General features: G+C 44.1%; 1 protein-coding gene across 3 annotated transcripts in view; it reads left to right on the forward strand.

Moving 5' to 3' along the window:
- HRAS (HRas proto-oncogene, GTPase) overlaps positions 1-18,118 on the forward strand; it is a 62,690-nt gene that overhangs the window by 6,962 nt on the left and 37,610 nt on the right. The window contains exon 1 of one of the 3 annotated variants that reach the window (XM_081168515.1): positions 8,538-9,456. The exons of 1 other annotated variant lie outside the window; for it this stretch is intronic. The gene's annotated coding sequence lies outside the window, so the exon portion shown is untranslated. Of the gene's footprint in view, positions 1-8,537; positions 9,457-10,851; positions 10,996-18,118 lie in introns of those variants that run through there. One more of the 3 variants, XM_081168516.1, reaches the window with a different exon arrangement.

Here is an 18,118-nt window from a genome sequence, read left to right on the forward strand (position 1 = left end):
GTGCAAGCAAGTCAGGATGAATGCTCAAGAAGCAGGGCATCCAGAGTGGCCTTAAAATAATTCTGTGCAAACTTGATTCAAATTTTGTATCCAGACACCTAAATTCTGTAACCTGTACAAATTATGCAAACTATCAATATTTGCATGGGCTTCCTATATTTAGATAATTAACAGTGCTCTCCTGTGTGTGCCTGTTCAGAAAATGCAAATCCCATTGATTACAATGTGGCTTATTCCCAGATAAGTGTTTAATAGTATTACAGCCCAAGTTGCAGTCATATGCAAACTTATCTGAACATAAGTCTCATTGAACTCAATAGGATTTACTTCCGAGAAGTTATACACAGGATTGCACAGTAATTTTGTTAGCTTTTTGTCAAAACAAGAAAGTAAAATCAGTTCCCCAGTCCTGCCCCAGCTGCTGAGATTTTGTCAGGCATCACTCACAAACTTTCATTCCAATCTTCCCAGCCCAGAGGGTTGGAAACACACTTTGAATGAATGATGAAAGACAAGGAAAGAAAACCTGAGTTTCTCTGTGACACAACCAATGCCAAATCTCATGCTTCTACGGTTATTATGCAGGATTGTGATATATCTTTTAGTAAAGTGCTTGGATTGCAAGCTCCTAGGTTGCAGTCCTATGTATAATTACCCGGGAGTGAGCCCCATTAAACACAATGGGACTTGCTTCTGAATAGCCTTTACACTATATGAGAGCAGGGAATATCTCCTTTAAAGATACATGGATGGTGTTGAACCAATACAGCCCTGATCTGTACCAAGGACTTCAAACAGCACTGTAGTATAGTGACTGAGGATGTCAGCGGTGAAGGGGTCCAGTTCAAAACCTGCTTCAGGCCAGAAATTCCTTAGGTGGATTTAGCCAAGCCACTATGTTTTAATTTCAGTTCCTTGCTGCATCTGCAATAGAGGATAACAAGTGGAACTTAGTGAAAAAATATTCATGGATGAAGGGTTGGAATTGACCTGGTGGAAGCACATCCTCTGCAAATAACCAGCCATCCTTTACATTGCAGTCCACCCTCAGAACGTGAAAGGGCCCTTGAGAAGGAATTGGGCTCAGAAGATGCAGTTCACTCCACAGTTTGAAATTAGGAAGATGTGTTATTCTGTGGCAGCCCATCGCTCCCTCAAGCTCAATATGGTCTTCCCCAAGGGTAAGGGACCCTTTTCCAGACCAAGGACCACATTCTCTACAAGGTAACCCAGCAGCAGCTGGAGGCAAAAGCAAATGGGGCAAGAAGCAAACGTGGACAAGAGTAGCAGATTTGCCACTTAGGTTTGTACTGTCGGCTTCTTTCCAGAAATTTCTACACACAGAGCCTCTTTATCTAAGACGTCTTATCAGCTCAAGGACAGATTCCAGCCAGGCTGAAGCACTTGAGGAGGGTGTGGAGCAGGACCAGTGAGGATGTGACTGGATGAAGGGGCGTGGCCTAGAGGGAGTCCTTGGGGCCGGGCAGAGATGGACCCTTGTGTGGATAGCCTTATGTGAAGATACAAGGAATGGAACCTGGAATTGTTTACATATGAATCATGTGATATACTACTGAGCCACTCCCCTGCCCTACACAGGTTTAGAGCCTAAGCTCCACTCCTAGCCTGCTGAGAGCCTGAAAAACACTCTGTTGCCAGCGTTTGGAAGGAGCATGTGGGGACATACGCTTTACCAGTATGGGAGGTAATGCTTGTCTGTGTCAAGAATTTCTGAGCTAATACATATGGAGCTAATCTCAATTGGTACTGACATGCTAAATATTGTTATTTTTATTATAGTAGACATGGCAAGTATGAGGTCTGCAGGGTGGCAACATGAGAACGGGCCTTCTCTGCAGTGGCTGTGGCATGCTCTCTCCAGGGAAGTTCACCTGGCACCTTCATTATATAACATTAATCGCCAGGCAAAAACGTTCCTTTTTAACCAGGCCTTAGGTTGATTTGATTGACATCCTATGCCCTTTTAAAATGTGGGTTTTTTGGGGGGTGGGGTTTTGATTATGTATTTTGTGGTTTTATATTTTGATTTTATTCTGTGAACCCCCTGAGACCTCTGAATATAGGGCAATATATAAATTCAGTCAATCAATCAATTTGACTGACGTATTAAGGTTAAGTTGGCAGTTAACCAGATTCACTGCACAGTAGTCATGCATAACTGGTACACTTCAAATTAGTTCTGTTCCTGCGATAGCTTCAGGAGGAAAAATGAACAGAGAATCATTTATAGAGGGTATTCTCACAATAAACAGGGGAAAACAGGTGTGTGCCCTTAAAAAATAAACAAACCGAAACCCCCAAACACTACTTTCATTAAAAGCTAGTGTGGGATCTATTATTACTAGAGCCGTCAAGTACAACATTTTCCTGTTGGCAAGAATGGACACACAGGGGAATGTGGCTCCAGACAGGGAGGACTTCCTGTCAAACCTGCTCTGGAGCTCTTCCCCCTGTGTGTGACCAGGTAGATGGGCATGACCCTAGCTGTGCAGATAAAAGAGCTGGCCATGCAACCATCTCTCTCTTGGACTCTTACTCTCTTACTCTTGGACTCTCCTGATTCTTAGCTAGTGCATGGCTCAGCCTTCACAAAGGATGGAGCTCACAAGCAGAAAGTCTGAGATACGTAGCTCAGACTTCTTTTCACTGTAACCACAAGATAAAGCCTGCCTTCAGATTACTGCTGTGAACTGAATGTGAGTAAAATTTTATTCTTACTTTTAAAGAAGACTGTGTTGTGTTGTTATTATTTTAAGAGGGAAATAAAGGGGACGCGGGTGGTGCTGTGGTCTAAACCACAGAGCCTAGGGCTTGCTGATCAGAAGGTTGGCGGTTCGAATCCCTGCAACAGGGTGAGCTCCCATTGCTCGGTCCCTGTTCCTGCCAACCTAGCAGTTCAAAAGCACATCAAAGTGCAATTAGATAAATAGGTACCGCTCTGGCGGGAAGGTAAACGTGTTTCCGTGCACTGCTCTGGTTCGTCAGAAGCGGCTTAGTCATGGTGGCTGCATGACCTGGAAGCTGTACGCCGGCTCCCTCGGCCAATAAAGCGAGGTGAGCGCCGCAGCCCCAGAGTTGTCCGCGACTGGACCTAATGGTCAGGGGTCCCTTTACCTAAGAAATCATCAACTTGCTTCCAATAAGTTGCAATGGGAATGTGCTTTGCTGTTTACTCACTAGCATGAGTGAGGAGGGATAATATCAAAACAATGTATCCTCTACTACCTTCCTTACAATCCCACAACTAGATGAAGTAAAGTACTATTTACCCTGATATATCTGTTCCACACAAAAAACAACACTACTTTTAGAATCACAGAGCTTCACAAATTGCTGGTTCAGGGCCAAATGCTTTTTAAGGGAAATTTTTGTTTGCATGATTGAGCCTTGAATAGTCACTAGGAAAGGGTCTGATGCTGTCTACTACATCAGACTCTCTGGGACTGTTTTAAAATTAGTATTAGCAGTAGTAGTCATATTTCATATTACATAGTACAGTGGTACCTCGGGTTACAGACGCTTCAGGTTACAGACTCCGCTAACCCAGAAATAGTACCTTGGGTTAAGAACTTTGCTTCAGGATGAGAACAGAAATCGTGCAGCAGCGGGAGGCCCCATTAGCTAAAGTGGTACCTCAGGTTAAGAACAGTTTCAGGTTAAGAACGGACCTCCAGAACAAATTAAGTTCTTAACTCGTACCATTGTATTATCTTTCTGGCAAATATACTTCTGTATATTCATGCCGGGGACGCGGGTGGCGCTGTGGGTAAAAGCCTCAGCGCCTAGGGCTTGCCGATCGAAAGGTCGGCGGTTCGAATCCCCGCGGCGGGGTGCGCTCCCGCTGCTCGGTCCCAGCGCCTGCCAACCTAGCAGTTCGAAAGCACCCCTGGGTGCAAGTAGATAAATAGGTACCGCTTACCAGCGGGAAGGTAAACGGCGTTCCGTGTGCTGCGCTGGCTCGCCAGATGCAGCTTTGTCACGCTGGCCACGTGACCCGGAAGTGTCTCCGGACAGCGCTGGCCCACGGCCAATAGATGTGAGATGGGCGCACAAACCCCAGAGTCTGTCAAGACTGGCCCGTTCGGGCAGGGGTACCTTTACCTTTACCTTTATATTCATGCCACCTCTCAAGAAATATATGCTCAGAATTTAGAAAAACCTATGTGATGAGGTTTTGTAGTTTTAAGATCCCCTGATTTGTCGTCAGCATGCATTCCTGTAATTTGGGCATATGTAATATTTTATGCGCTCCTTAGGGATGCAAAGAGAATCACTGTGAGTAGCAAGCAGGAGGGGAATCCGCTCAAGCAAGCAAATCCTGCAACCTCCCTCTCTGATTAGCAGGGCTTAGGGGAGCCCCAAAGTGACTGAAGCAAATAGTCCCTACTACACTAGCTAATAAAAGAGTTTGTAAAATTATATAGAGCTGAGTCTAGTGTATATTGTGAAGCTTCAGGAGTTCATTTCATAAACTGTTCCTAAATCTTTCTTATGTAGCCCGAGGAGTGTTTGTCACAGATTAAACAGCTGTTACCTCACTTGTGATTGTATTTTCACTAGGCTGAACTCTTGCCGATTATGAGCCCCATAAGGTTTGGTTAAAGTCATTAGTTCTCTTTTGTGATTCTGTTTCACCCAATCTGGTATCTAGCAATCTGTGCCTTTGTAAATATGACTGTTGCCTTAACATCTTAGACCCAGCTTTCAGAAAACAAAGCAAGTTTCTAGCTCTCGTGGTTGCAAACCTATATAGGAAATCATGATGTGTCTGCCAAAAGTGCCATTGTTCATTGACGTCTTGCATGGCTATCATTTTCTATAGCCTCTAGCAATGTTCCTCTACCCAAGCATCCTTGCTGTTCATCAGTTCTTTCCTTTGTAAACTACAGTAGTGCTTCAAAAAACCCAACCAACCAACAAAAACAAAGATAAAAAATGTTTAAGCATAAGTTCTACAAATCAAGCAAGTTTAGGCAAATCCAGATAATTTGCACAAAGTGGATTAATTTGCATAGGTTATTACATGTTCCCTTGGCATAGAAGGAACAAAACCTCAAGTATGAAACCCTTACTTTCAGCCTGTAATAATTGGAATAGCCTGCAGTGTAATACTGAGGCATGATAACAGATTATTGTACTACATCATATAATAATTACATGAAATGTGTCATATAAAAGTATAACCTACTTTAACGTAAGAGGTTCATGGAACTCAATAAACCTTATCATGCAATAAAGTGAAGCAGGCTGGTTTGACTTTATTTCATTTGCATATATACAAAGGAACGTGGCTACCAACCATGAGCAACAGTGGCAGACTATGGACAGACACCTTCATTTAATTATTTTATTGGGTGCTCTTGATGTGACTATTCATTTATATTTTGTGTGAGGATCTGTTCCATCAGTGGGTGGGAGGAAGGGTGAATTTACAGGGTGTTCCTGTTTGTACAAGACTTGAAAAAGAAACATTTTTTTGAAGGCTGCAGTTTACAGAAAGGCTGCTGTTTCCCTTTCTCCAGTACTGTACATGGATGTAAATACATGGGTGTAGCCAGGGGTGCAGCTGCCCTCCTAAATAAAGTAATTAAATAAAAATACTTAACTGACCAATTGTGTCGCAGATAACTTGGTTCTCCCCCCATTAACATAAAGCCTGCCCCCCATAAATCCTGGCTATGTCGATGCTCCAGTCTCCATCTTTCTATAGCACTGTGCAGATATTTTATTTGTACACAGGTTGTTGGTGGTGGTGGGTATGACTCTGCTAACCTTACCCCATTGGAGAGCCCAATGGCCATATGTTAGAAATCACATGTGCACAGGTCCGCCGCACTGCATAGCTCTCAACATGAGTGAAGCCCATGCACATTGGTTTGAGTTGGCCCCTGTTGTAATGGAATGTCCAATGTATAAATTTAAACATTTGTGTTTAAGGCTCTATATGTCTTAGGCACAAAATATCTGAAAGAATGCTCTGTCACAAGAGACTAGGGCCCTGCGGGACTTGACATCTTTCACCAGGCCTTTGGCCAAGGCACAGCCTGACCCCCTCCTTTGGTAATCCTCAGAACTCTAGCCCTATGGTTGCCATTAATTTGATTTTGAATTTATTTTAGAATGAATTGATTTTAGAAAGCTGTATTACCTTTACTGTTGTTAGCCGCTCTGAGCCCGGCTGGGGAGGGCGTGATATAAATAAAATTTTATTATTTTATATTCCCTTTTAAGTGCTGAGATCAGCTAAGGGGGCAGTCTCTGTGGCAGCTCCTTGGTTATGGAATTCCTTCCCCAGAGGTGTGTCTGGAACCTTCATTATATAGCTTCCATCACATGCTGAAGATACGCATTTTTTACCCTGGGCTTTGACATCTTAAATATGTGTTTCCAGGACCCACTCCATTCCTGTGACTGTAATTCATTTTAATTTGTTTTTAACACTGAATTTTAACCCACCCTGGGATCTGATGTTAAAGGGTGGGTAATAAGACAGCAACAGCCTCTAATATGCTGAGGGGCCAGGGGCTAACTAGCATGTCTGCATAGGGCTTGTATGCGATTAAGAACATGTGGGAAAGGTATCGTTTTGACTTTTTGCTTCATGTGTGAAAACAAATGCAACTGGCACTAAAATTTATTAAGCTGCAAGATGGTACAGAAGGGTTAATCACTTACACCTAACAATGGTTCTCTGGCTCTCTCCAATGGCCATACTGCCCTTCTGGAACCCTGTAGCAGCTGCAGACTGCTATCTAGGTCAGTGTTTCCCAACCACTGTTCCGCGGCACACTAGTGTGCCGCGAGATGTTGCCTGGTGTGCCGCGAGATGTTGCCTGGAGGGAGGCGGGAGAGTCGGGCAGCGAGAGGCGGGGAGAGGCCGCCCAGCGCGGGGCTCTCGCCGTCTGCCTGCCTGCGAGCTCGGCGGGCAGCGCCTCCGTCCGCAGCGCCCGCCTCGCGGCTCTCATTCCCTGCCCCTGCCAAAGCTCACCCAGCCAAGCCGTGCTCTCCTTCCTGCCTCGCTTTGCTGCCTCCTCCCCCCCCACCCCCAAAGCTTGGAGGTTCCCCGGCAAGGGGGAGGGAAAAAATTGAAACTTACACTTTCGTGCGTCCCTCCCGGCGTGACGCTGCGCGCTGACGTCACGGGGCTGTAATGGTGGTGTGCCTCGAGATTTTTTTCATCAAACAAGTGTGCCTTTGCCCAAAAAAGGTTGGGAAACACTGATCTAGGTTGCTGTCTTGCAGTACATGCCACAATGGTTCACGCGCACATGATACAACCGCATTGCTGAAACCAAGCATGCCTGAATCTGATCATTTTGTCCCATGTACACTGCAATGAGTTCCATGATGGAAGAGAATTGGGTATAATTTTACTGAAATAAATAATACCTATGCTGTATAATTTTTAAATAGTACATTGCAATTCATTATCTCTGTCCCTCAGCTGTCATAATAGTGGTCATCATTCTACCACTCAGTGTATAAAACTGAAGCCAGTTCTTGAGTTCTGACACTTTAGCTTGGCCAAAAAACAGAACAGAGGGTAGACCTTATGCAGAACAAGAGTACAATTAGCTTTCCATGGCTCCCCCTAACTGCTATGGGACAGTGTAAAGTGTTGGCAATCTGGGCCCTGGTTGAAAGGCAGAAAAACTTGACCCACACCCTGGGCACTGGGAGTATAGGACAACTTAAGCCTCCATCCCAATGCTAGACCACCAAATGTTAGGCTATCAACCACTTCTATGGGAAGAGAAAAAATCCGTACCTGCTATGCACATTAACTGAAGCAGAGTAAGAGCAATCATGTTGCTGAGTTCTCACGATTCCGCAGGCTTAACTATCTATCTATCATCTATCTATCTATCTATCTATCCATCCATATGTACTCAACTTTAAGCTGTAGCCTGAATGCGAAGTCCATGGATGTGTAATAATGACCTTCCTCTGCTCACACTATGGCCAACTTGATGGGCATTCTGTATATGTTTGGTGAGCATATTTACATAAAGATGCTTTGAAAGAATGCACCTCCCTCCGCCCTAGTTTATCGTGCTTTAATTTAACCACGCTTGAATGCTCACACTCAAGGTTATGGGAATTAATTCAGAATCTTATGTTTTCAGGAGTAGGGTGGAGGTTACGGCAAAACGAAAGCTTCTGGAGAAAAAACAAACTTAAATATTGATTGCTTTTGAGAATGTCCTCTAAAGAACCATTGGAACCTGCGTTTTCATGCAGGGGAACGTTTTAATTAATTGACCTGGACCAATATTGGGAGAACACGACGAGTTTGCGACAGACCCCTCGTTTCCTTCCTTTGTGCGACCCCCACTACGACTTTCCCCCAGGGCGGAGGCGGTCTTCCCGCGCCCTGTTCATTTCACAGCCTGGCAGCTCACGCCGTCCACCCCTGAGCAGGGAAAACAGACAACAGCGCGGGGACAGGCGCCCAATGGAAGCAGCAACGGCGGCGGCGGCAGGATGAGAAAGAGAAAAGGCGGGGAGAGCGGAGAGACAGAGCACAGCCAGGCCACGTACAGAAAGCGGGCCTTTTGGGGTGGGGGAAGCAAACGCGGAGCCTGCAGAGTGGAGACTAAGGTGGGGGGAGCCAGGAATGGAAGGAAACGCATTGCTGAGCGGGAAAGGGAGAGAGCTGCACCCGGAAGAAAGGAGAGGAAGCTTCATTTGACTGGAGGAAGCGGAGAGCTCTAAAAATAAGCGTGGCAAAAGAAGAGGCAATTCCCCGCTCGCCGCTCGCGACGCCCGTTTCCTCTCCAAGCCCCTTCAGAGCTCGCCGCGCGCCCAGGCCAAAGCAGTAGCAGCGCGGCCGGCAGGCGGGGCCCGGGGAGAAGGGAGCGCGGGGCGTGATTGACAGGCCCCGCAGCCCACCACGAGGTCGGAGGAGCGGAGAGGCCGCGGCGGGGGGCGCCGAGGTTCAGCCCAAGCGCCTATCGGCTGCTCCGGGAGGAGGCTGTGAGTGACGAGGGGGCGGGGAGCGAGCGGAGTTTGGGCGTGTGCTGCTCGCCGCCTGGGGCTCGCCTCGCGCGCACACACACATTGTCCAGGCTGACGACGCCGACGCCGTAGCAGCCGCCGCTCCCCGCCCTCCCGCAGCACTGAGAGCGCCTGGATGCTGGGTGCCAATGCGGGGAGGGCGCTGCAAGAAGGGGGCTCCGCCGCCGCCGCCTAGGTGGAAAGTTCACCACTGCATCGGGCCAGCGGGGAACTGACTTGGAGCAGCCAGCCGCCTGCAGGCAAACGGACACAAGGATCTGTGGATCTATCCCGGGGGTCTGATCCTCCCCCCATGCAAACTTTGCATTGCTCCCCACGCTGCCTTTAAAAGCCCCACTGACTCCCCTGAGAAAAGCGCAGCTTTACTCTACTGCCTTTGCAAGGAAAGTAGCCTCGTGGTGGGGGGGACAGCAGACGGTGAGTAAAACGCCTTCCCGCCCCGATTTATTTTGCTGTTTTGTGGGTGGGCGGGAGCAGTGCATTCCCCGAGCCTTCTCCCTTGGAAAAGTAATTTGTTAGCAGCAGCAAAAGAACAGGAAAGGCAACCGAGTGCCCAGTAGTCTGTGGGGCGAGCGTCGCCCGTCTCTCCTCGCAGCCTGCTCAGGAGACGTTCCAAGCGATGGGTGTAGTTCGCAGCAGCAAGCACTGCAGTGGCTCCGGCGGCGTGTCCCAGGGAGCATGTGTGGGGACAGCGGGGAGAGCTGCTGGCTGCAGGCAGCCTGGCGTCGCAGAGCAGGGCTTTGCCGGCCAACAAAAAGGCGGGCTCGCCTGCCATGGACGCGCTCTCTTCCTGGAACGCAGCTGAAGCTGCTGCAGCTGCAATCCGAGTTTCCAAAGTGAACGGTGAAGTCCAGCTCTGCCCCCCCTCCCCGCTCCCCACGATAGCATTTTAAACGCCCAAGTATAAGAGAGTCGGTCAGGGGCATAAGTGTGTGTGTGTGTGTGTGTGTCGGGGTGGGTTGTTGACGGTAAGTTTGGGAGGCGTCCCTTGGAAAGAAGAGCCTTGAGGGAAGCGTGAGGTCATACATTCTGACAAGGAAGCAACAGTGGATGTGTGTGTGTATTGAGAAAATGGCCTCGTGTGCGTCTCTCTCTCTCTCTCTCTCTCTCTCTCTCTCTCTCACACACACACACACACACACACAGAGAGAGAGAGAGAGAGAGAGAGAATATCAGCCTGCAATGGGGTGCGCCTGTCTCCATGTAGATGGGGAGGGCAGGGGTGACAGTGTTACGTTCGAGGGTGAGGGGTGTAGCCTCCTGTATTCTTCAGGCATGTGGTTGCACTGTATTCTTCATTCTGAGGTTTCTGACTCCTCCCCTTTGTTGTTAGTCCTTCACTTGTTACAAGCTGAACCTTTCGTAAAGATGCTTGCGTATCCAGGCTTTAGGGATCCCCGCATAGAGATTTGCAGGTGCATGGTGTGATGCTTGTGTGCAGATGAAGGGGTAACGGGGCAATACTGTCACCCCCTGTCCTAGTCTAGTAGCCACCTCGTACCACAAGCTCTAAAAGCTGTGGACCTGCACATCTTGTTTGCACACAAGGAAGTAGGCTGACTATGTGATCTCTTTCTCTCTTCGCTCCCCCTCCGCCCCAGCACAGTGTGCTTGTTGTCCTCCAGTCTGACAGTGTTTGGGGCTAATGGAGGGTTAAGAATCACCTGCTTGCCTGCCTCCCTGCCTAGGTTTGTGTGGTCTCTGCTTTCTGTAAACACTTCCTGCCAGCCAAGCAAAGGGGGATATGGGAGGGGCATTGCATCTTCCAGAAAAAAACAAAACCTGAAGCCTGCTCTGACTCTTCCTTTGCCTGCTTGTTTCCTCCTTCCAGAGTCTTTTGCTCTATGGCTTGGTTATTTTTTAATTTTGCCAGTACTCTGAGTACCTCTGTGTTTGTTCTCACTTACTCTTCTGGCATCCATCTGCAATTTAGGGAGTGGTCGGAGATGATATGAAGTAAGTTTGTTTACAGCCGCAGATCTAGGTGGCTGCTGTTCTTTTGGCAAGTGCATAGAATAGCAGTGCCCCTGATTCCCTTGTTATAGTTTTGAAAGGCTTTAGGGGAGGAGGGTCATGGAGGCGGCAGCAGTGGGTTTGGGGTTTTTTTGCATAGAACGATGAGTGCTTTATATTCTTGCCCCTTTGGGACCCCTAATCCTTCCCTTTGATCCTGTGTTGCTTTCTAGCCTGTAGTAGCCTCCTAGTATGACTGTGCACTGATTGAGGAGGGGTTAACATGGCTTCCTTCCTTGCTAGTTTATGCCACTCCCAGTGCTGCAAGCTGTCACTTGAGAATAGTTGCTGGGGGACTCTGGCTCTCTGAGTTAATGGTGGGCAAAATCCCAGGAGCCTGGTGGCCCAGGATCTTAGAAATTCCATGCTGTGTGCCTAGGAATGTGACCGCCCCATTCCTCACCACCAAAAAAAAAAAAAAAAAAAGAGGGGGGAGCCCTGTGCTAAACACTGGCAGCCAGATTTTGAAATTGGCCACTGCCAAATCATTTTAAGCATGTTTCTGTCCTTGCTTGGGCTAAACAGTAATGTCAGCCTGTACTGAGCTATAGTCGGAATGAGTTTATTCCCTCTAGAAGCAGGGTGGGAGAGGTTCACATCCTGTTGTTAAAGACAAAAGTCATTCCAGACAGTGAAATCTGGCCACTGACTAAGTGTGTAGTAGCTCCCTGTGGGAGCTACTCAGAACCCACCTGTGAACTCCACCCATGGAAGCGGAAGGCACTGCTCCCTTGTGCCTTGTTGTTCTCTCTGAACACTTGACTTAATATCATTCCCATCAGTCAGGTGACCCTGTTGGTGGGGGCCTACTAATATTGGGGAATCAACAATGATTTATCATACTAAATAACAACAGTTCTAGCAGGGGGTGGAGAGAATGTAAGCTACACTAATGGCTCAAAAGCATGTGTGTCCTATTGCAGCTTCTTGTTGGAGATGGACTGATGTTGCACCCCTGTGCACTCTTCTTGGACCAAGTGGGACTTTTGAGAAAACGTGCATCGGATTGTGTTTGAATCTAGTCTAGCACTAGTGTTCATTTGGGGGGAAAAGTCCTCTCTGCTTAGGACAGTCTTTTCTCTTGAAAATAACTGATTCATGGGGAAATGGTTGAAAATAAACAGTTCAAATCATGGCTTTCTGCTTGGTGACTGAAATAATTTAAATCACTGGCAAATCAGTAATTCCTCCTGATGCTGTTAAGTGGTGCTGGTGACAAATTGCTCAGCATCACAAAGTTAGAACTTTGCCTGGGCATAGTGGCTTATTTTAAAAGAGAGAAGCCGGCTCTCAAATCTATCTGAAAACCAAGTCCTCTGCCCTCAAAAATTTACCTCTTATTTCTAGATGATGAATACTAGCTGTAGTTTCTCAGATGTGAACCAACACCTTTCTATTCATTACTCTTTATCTGGATGTTGCTGTATGATGGTCCTGGGATGACCAAGCTGGTTCTCTCTCTGAGCCCTGGCTCAAATTAAGTCATGCACAGGCAGTGGAAGTTCTACCTTTGGTAAACAGGACTGAAAAATACAAATGGAACAAGACTTTTTAATGCGGGGGGTGGGGGTAGGTGGGGTTGGAGTTGAGTTGAGTTGAGTTGAGTTGGGGAAAGCATTTTATTCTAATAACTTTGTGCATTGACACTACTTTGAGGACTGCTTCCCAGGTATATAAATGTGGAAAATATGGGGGTGTGCACTTGTGGTGTAATAGGGAAGGAAATGAATTTGTCACTCTTTGCTGGCATCTAAAAGGTTTTTACTCAAGGCTTGGAAAATGTAAGTTTCTTCACCAAGGTGGACATGATACATCATGCATGCACAAACAAACATAAACAGTGGTTAAGTGTGAGTGTGTGAATATATAGAGAGTTCATGACAAGATACAAAATCTTTAATAAAGAGGAACTTTTATGGAAGGCTCAATCCAGGTAACTTTCAAACAACTCATCACTTAATGATAATTTCATGTTGCAATATAATACAATATTTTATTATTATTATACAGGTTTGCCATATAAGATTATTATTAATGAACAAAGGGATTGGGGTTATTTATTCAGTATCCTTTCTTGGAATCAGTCCAGGAGTCTCCTGAAATTTAATGAGGTCTTGGTATTTGCCTAGATACGTAGAATTTCACTTATTTTAGCCTGCACTACTGAGTGCATTTACTAAGTAACAACTCCCAGTTGGACTTCCTTCTGAGTAGATATGTTTAAGGATTGCACCATCATTCTTTCACTTGCTCATATTCTTTTCATTAGAGTTGTGGAGCTGCAATTATGAATCTGGGCAGGAATTGAAAGCGATAGAAATATTCTCCTTGACTCTTGGTTTATGTAATAAACTTGTTGGTAGCATTACTGCTAAAAACAATTTCCCAAAGTGACATAAAAATTCTTACATTCAGGTTCTTGTTTTCTGTATCTAAGACTGCACCTATTGTTAAATATGTTATTAAGAATGTAACTGACCTATAGAAAAGATTCTATGAACTGAAAATATAGGCACTATCTGTGCGTTTGTTATCCATGAAAATCTTTCAATAAAAAACAATTAAAAACACGTTATTGAAGATATGTTTGTAAAATCTGTTTGCATATGAGTAATGAATAAGCATATGTTCTATATTCATACTTTATTGCAAGTTTTCAGTGAGGAAGTAAAGTGAAAGGAAAAAAGATAAAAAATACATAAAATTGTGATTACAATATGGCCCATCATCAAATCCATTATAGTTGGTATATAGTTTCAAGTAATATTATCATCAGCCAATTTTAAATATTTTCCTAATGTAGTATTTATGCATCCTAGTACTTTCCTCCACAAATTTGTAAGTGTCAGACATTTCATAAACATGTGCTTCAAAGAAGCATTTCCCTTATTACATCTCCAGCAGCATGTTGTCGACGTAGGTAGTCCCGTTCTATACAAATGTAGCGGACTCCAATCAATTCTAAATATAATTTTTTGTTGTATAAAATGTAATTTATAATCTAATGACACATTTGTTACAGAAGCTGAAACATTGTCCCACTGCATAGGTAAAACAGGGTTTGTTACATGTTAATATAAATAGGGTTTTATGGATAGTTTCTTTGTTAAAAATATGGCTGCATAGAACTGTGTACAGTACTGGGAAAGAACAAAGAACTTTAATTTCCTAAAAAAGAAAAGATGGAGGTATTTATAGTAAGCGTTGTTGACAAGTGGTCATGTTTGCAACCCTCCCTTGCTGCTTTCTTGTGCATTTTAAAACATAGGGGTGTGCATATATTTTTTTAGAACAGTGGCCTGAAGTGAACTTTCTAGCTGGTAATTAAACATCAGACATGGCTCTGAGCACTAGTTGTTGGGGGGCAAGCAACAGAGGAGGGTTGTTGGCTGTTTGCTAGCTATGTTTAGTCAGTAGTTGTTGTTGCTGCAGTAATATTATCAGTAACATTTGACAGTTTTACGTGCTGGCAAATTGTGAAAGCAGTGTCCTAGACTGGCACGATAAAGGTCTGGAAAAGATCACAATCTCTAACTGACAAGTAATCTAGACATTTAGAAATTCATCCTCCTCCCCCCCCTTTCATTCATTGTTTCTGTTTGGTTCCTTTACTTTTCCCTCTTTTTCAGTATACATTTGAATTTTCCATGAATGGAATTTCAAAGTATTTTCTGTCTCCGATTCCATACCTTTGAGGGCCTTGTCAAAATGTGGAGGGGTGTGTCTGTGTGTGGAATAAATAAACACTTGGAAGAGCTTTGTAGAACACTACTTTCAGGAAAACCATTTGAATGTTTTAATTTTATATTGTTCGCCTTTATGCATCTGTAAACCAGCAATAGGCAGCCCTATCACATAAGTTAAGGACAGTTTAGATTTTGAAAGCGCCTCCAATTTTCAAACTGCTTCATAGAAATCCAAACAAAAGCCCCCCTTCTGCCATCCTTTACAGTACTTAGTTTCTCCTCAGACATAATATTCTCTCCATGCTTCTTAACTTATTTAACCCTAATGCCACTGAATTACATACTTATTTAATGATAAATGGAGTACAACTATTATACCCTCCATACACAGGGTAAATTCCAGAAGTGTCCATCAAATTGTAATCCTCATGTGAGTCTCTTAAGAAATGAATTTATGCAGTAAGGAAGTGTGGGAAATTGCAGTCAAAAATAACTATTCATGACAGCTAGTTAGTGCATGGTTAAGATCATAGTTCAAGTCCTCTCAAATTTGCCTAGATCACACAACCTGTCCTTGGGAGGAAGGGATTGGCAAAGCCTTTGTCATTCCCCCTCACCCTGGAAGGAAGTAGGGCAGGGCAATATATTTATATATCTTCCAAAACCGGTTTGAAGTTCACATCATGATAATTGTTTCATAATATTTGAGCTGGCAATATATCACAAATCACAATGTGTGTAAGGGCTAGGCAATATCTGGTTTTCAACCGCGATAACTCACCAGCTAAACACTGCAATGTTATCACCAGATAAACATTGCAATCTACCATGATGTCTGAAATAAGTATGGAACTGTACAGAGGCGAACAGGACAATGTTCTGGCAATGGCTACTACTAAGAGATCTAAAACAGATAAATGACAATGTTATCAATCATCACACACTCAGTTTCATCAGCAGGCAAGCCAAAATGCATCCCAACAGGACTTTTGGTATGGGGCTTGGCTACCAAACGGCGGTATTCAGGACAATCCAAAGTACGGTGATGAGTCTCTCCAAAGGCAGAGACAGTCCTGGGAGCAAATAGAAGGACTGATGGATGATAAATCTCTGCCTTTGGAAAGCTTTGATTCCTGTCCTCCTGCATAGCCTGTTGTTACAAGAGATGGAAAGGGAATCCTGGCTGCAAGAACAATGGTTGTAGGGTGTGTTTCTGGGGGTGGGAGAAAACAGTCAGGTGGAAATGACTGACTTGATTAGCATAATGCATGGGAAATAAGAGTCATTTGCAGCCTGATGGGCAATGGCCTGCCCCACCCCTTCTCTCATCTTTTGTTCCTTCAGATGAGGCCCTGACTATTTGGTTTTTAAACATGATTTTATCACCCTGAACAACGCTGTCAGGAAGAACACTGCTCTATTTGTTTTTGTTCTTGCTTATGGTTACGTATACTGCATATATACTTGTGTAAGTACTTTTTAAAAAAAGATTTCTAGTTTCTAATACATTTAGCATTTGCAGTAAAATGCAAGTTGATGCAGCCTTGGAATGGTATCTTTGGAATCTCTACTATTGTGTATTCAGAGAGATGACATCATATGCTAGTTTTTACACAATAGAACTTTATATTTGAAAACTGAAGGAGTGTTGGGAAGCTACATGTATCTCGAATGTCTGTTCCTTGTCATAGCCACGTGTTCTCCCCTCCTCCCACCCCCAATCTTAGGTGCATGTATGATGTTGCCTTTTTGCAAATACAGGCTACTTCTAGGCATGTCTATTTGGAAGTAAGCCACACAGTGTTTTTAGTGGGACTTACTTCCTGATAAGTGTGCATAGGATTGCAGGCAGTGCAGTTAATAGCTTTGTAGGTGATAAAATATTCCATAGTTTCACATGTTCCCAACAAGAATTCTAGTGAATGAGATGGATGTTTGAATGGTAAACAATGAATGCTTTGGATGGCAGGGACACTGTTAACATGAAATGTATATTGTATATCCAATACTTATGTGCATGTTGGTTTTAAAACTGTGGTTAGATAAAAATGGGAGAAAAGTCAAGCATATTTAAATTTCACTTGCTTTAATACACTGATCCTTGTAAAATGGCATTTTGATAAACTTTCAGAGAATATTGAAAGTTGCAAACCTATTTTGTCTCCTTTATATGATCCAGTAATATATAGAATACCATCCTGTTTTGTTATAGTATAGTTAACAGTGGTGGATAATTGTGTTTTTCCCAGTGAGAATATGTCATATTAAATTACAGGTTTGGGAGACTATTCTCTCATATTCTGGTAACCTCCATCTTCCTCACATTGTAATTTTTATTGCTCTTGTGTGCTTTCTCTCTTCTTTCCTTTAGTGTTTCTTGAAAAACCTCTTTCCTTTATTTACTTCCTTTGCTTTTAAAAATCCTATATATTTAATAATTACATGGCATTTCCTCCAGGTACAACAGAGTCAGAGAAAGTTTACCTTGGTATGGGTATAAAATGGTGATGGACTGGGGTGGATTCATTTCATGCATGCTGTTCAGTTTGTTTTCCAAGTTAGTTGTGTGGAATCCATCAGACCTTTGTTAACATGATTGTTTCTCAATTATTATTGGGGAATGTATTGGATGTTGATAAGAATCTTGTTGAATTTGCACTCCTGGTTTCAACAGTGAATGGGGAAGCTATGACCCAATAGATGTTTAACTCCCAACTCCCTTCAACCTGAGTTAGCAAGGCCAAAGTCCAGGAACAAAGGTAGTTGGGAGTCCCACAATACATTGGGAGTGGAGTGAAGGGAGAGATTCCTCATACCATCAACTTCATAACCCATTGTGTAAAGCTGGACTTGTTTTGAAACTGATGAATTACCTAAGGGCTGGCCAGGATTAGTAAAAATGGAAGCTAGATACTAGTGAAGTCCTTCTAGCCATATACAAAGAGAGGAGGGGGAGTGTATAAGCCTGAGACTTTGCTTAGCCTCTTACTAGTTCATGCACATGTGTGTGAACCAGTCCATTGACTGTCTACTGGGTGGCAACCATGGGTTCTCCAAGACATTACTTGAGAAGCAGTCTTCAGTGTATAAAATCAGATTAAAGAGAAGGCATAACAACTGGGACCAGGGGACAGAAATCTAAGTATCACTGTAGTGAAGTATCAGCCCTTAAGTTTTTGTTTTGCTTTTGCTAAACTCCAGGCATTTCTGTTATCTTCAATCTGTGAGCATCATTGGAACACATAAAAATTATTTTGTCTTGCGACATTTTCTCTCAGGCTGCATAAGTAAATACAGTATAGTTAACTAGGAACCAAGTCCTATTTAACTTGTTGGAACTTGATTCTATGTACACACGTAGAGTGATATTTTACAACTCT

The sequence above is a fragment of the Podarcis bocagei genome, assembly GCF_964188305.1.
Source record: "Podarcis bocagei genome assembly, chromosome: 1".
NCBI classification, from domain to species: domain Eukaryota; kingdom Metazoa; phylum Chordata; class Lepidosauria; order Squamata; family Lacertidae; genus Podarcis; species Podarcis bocagei.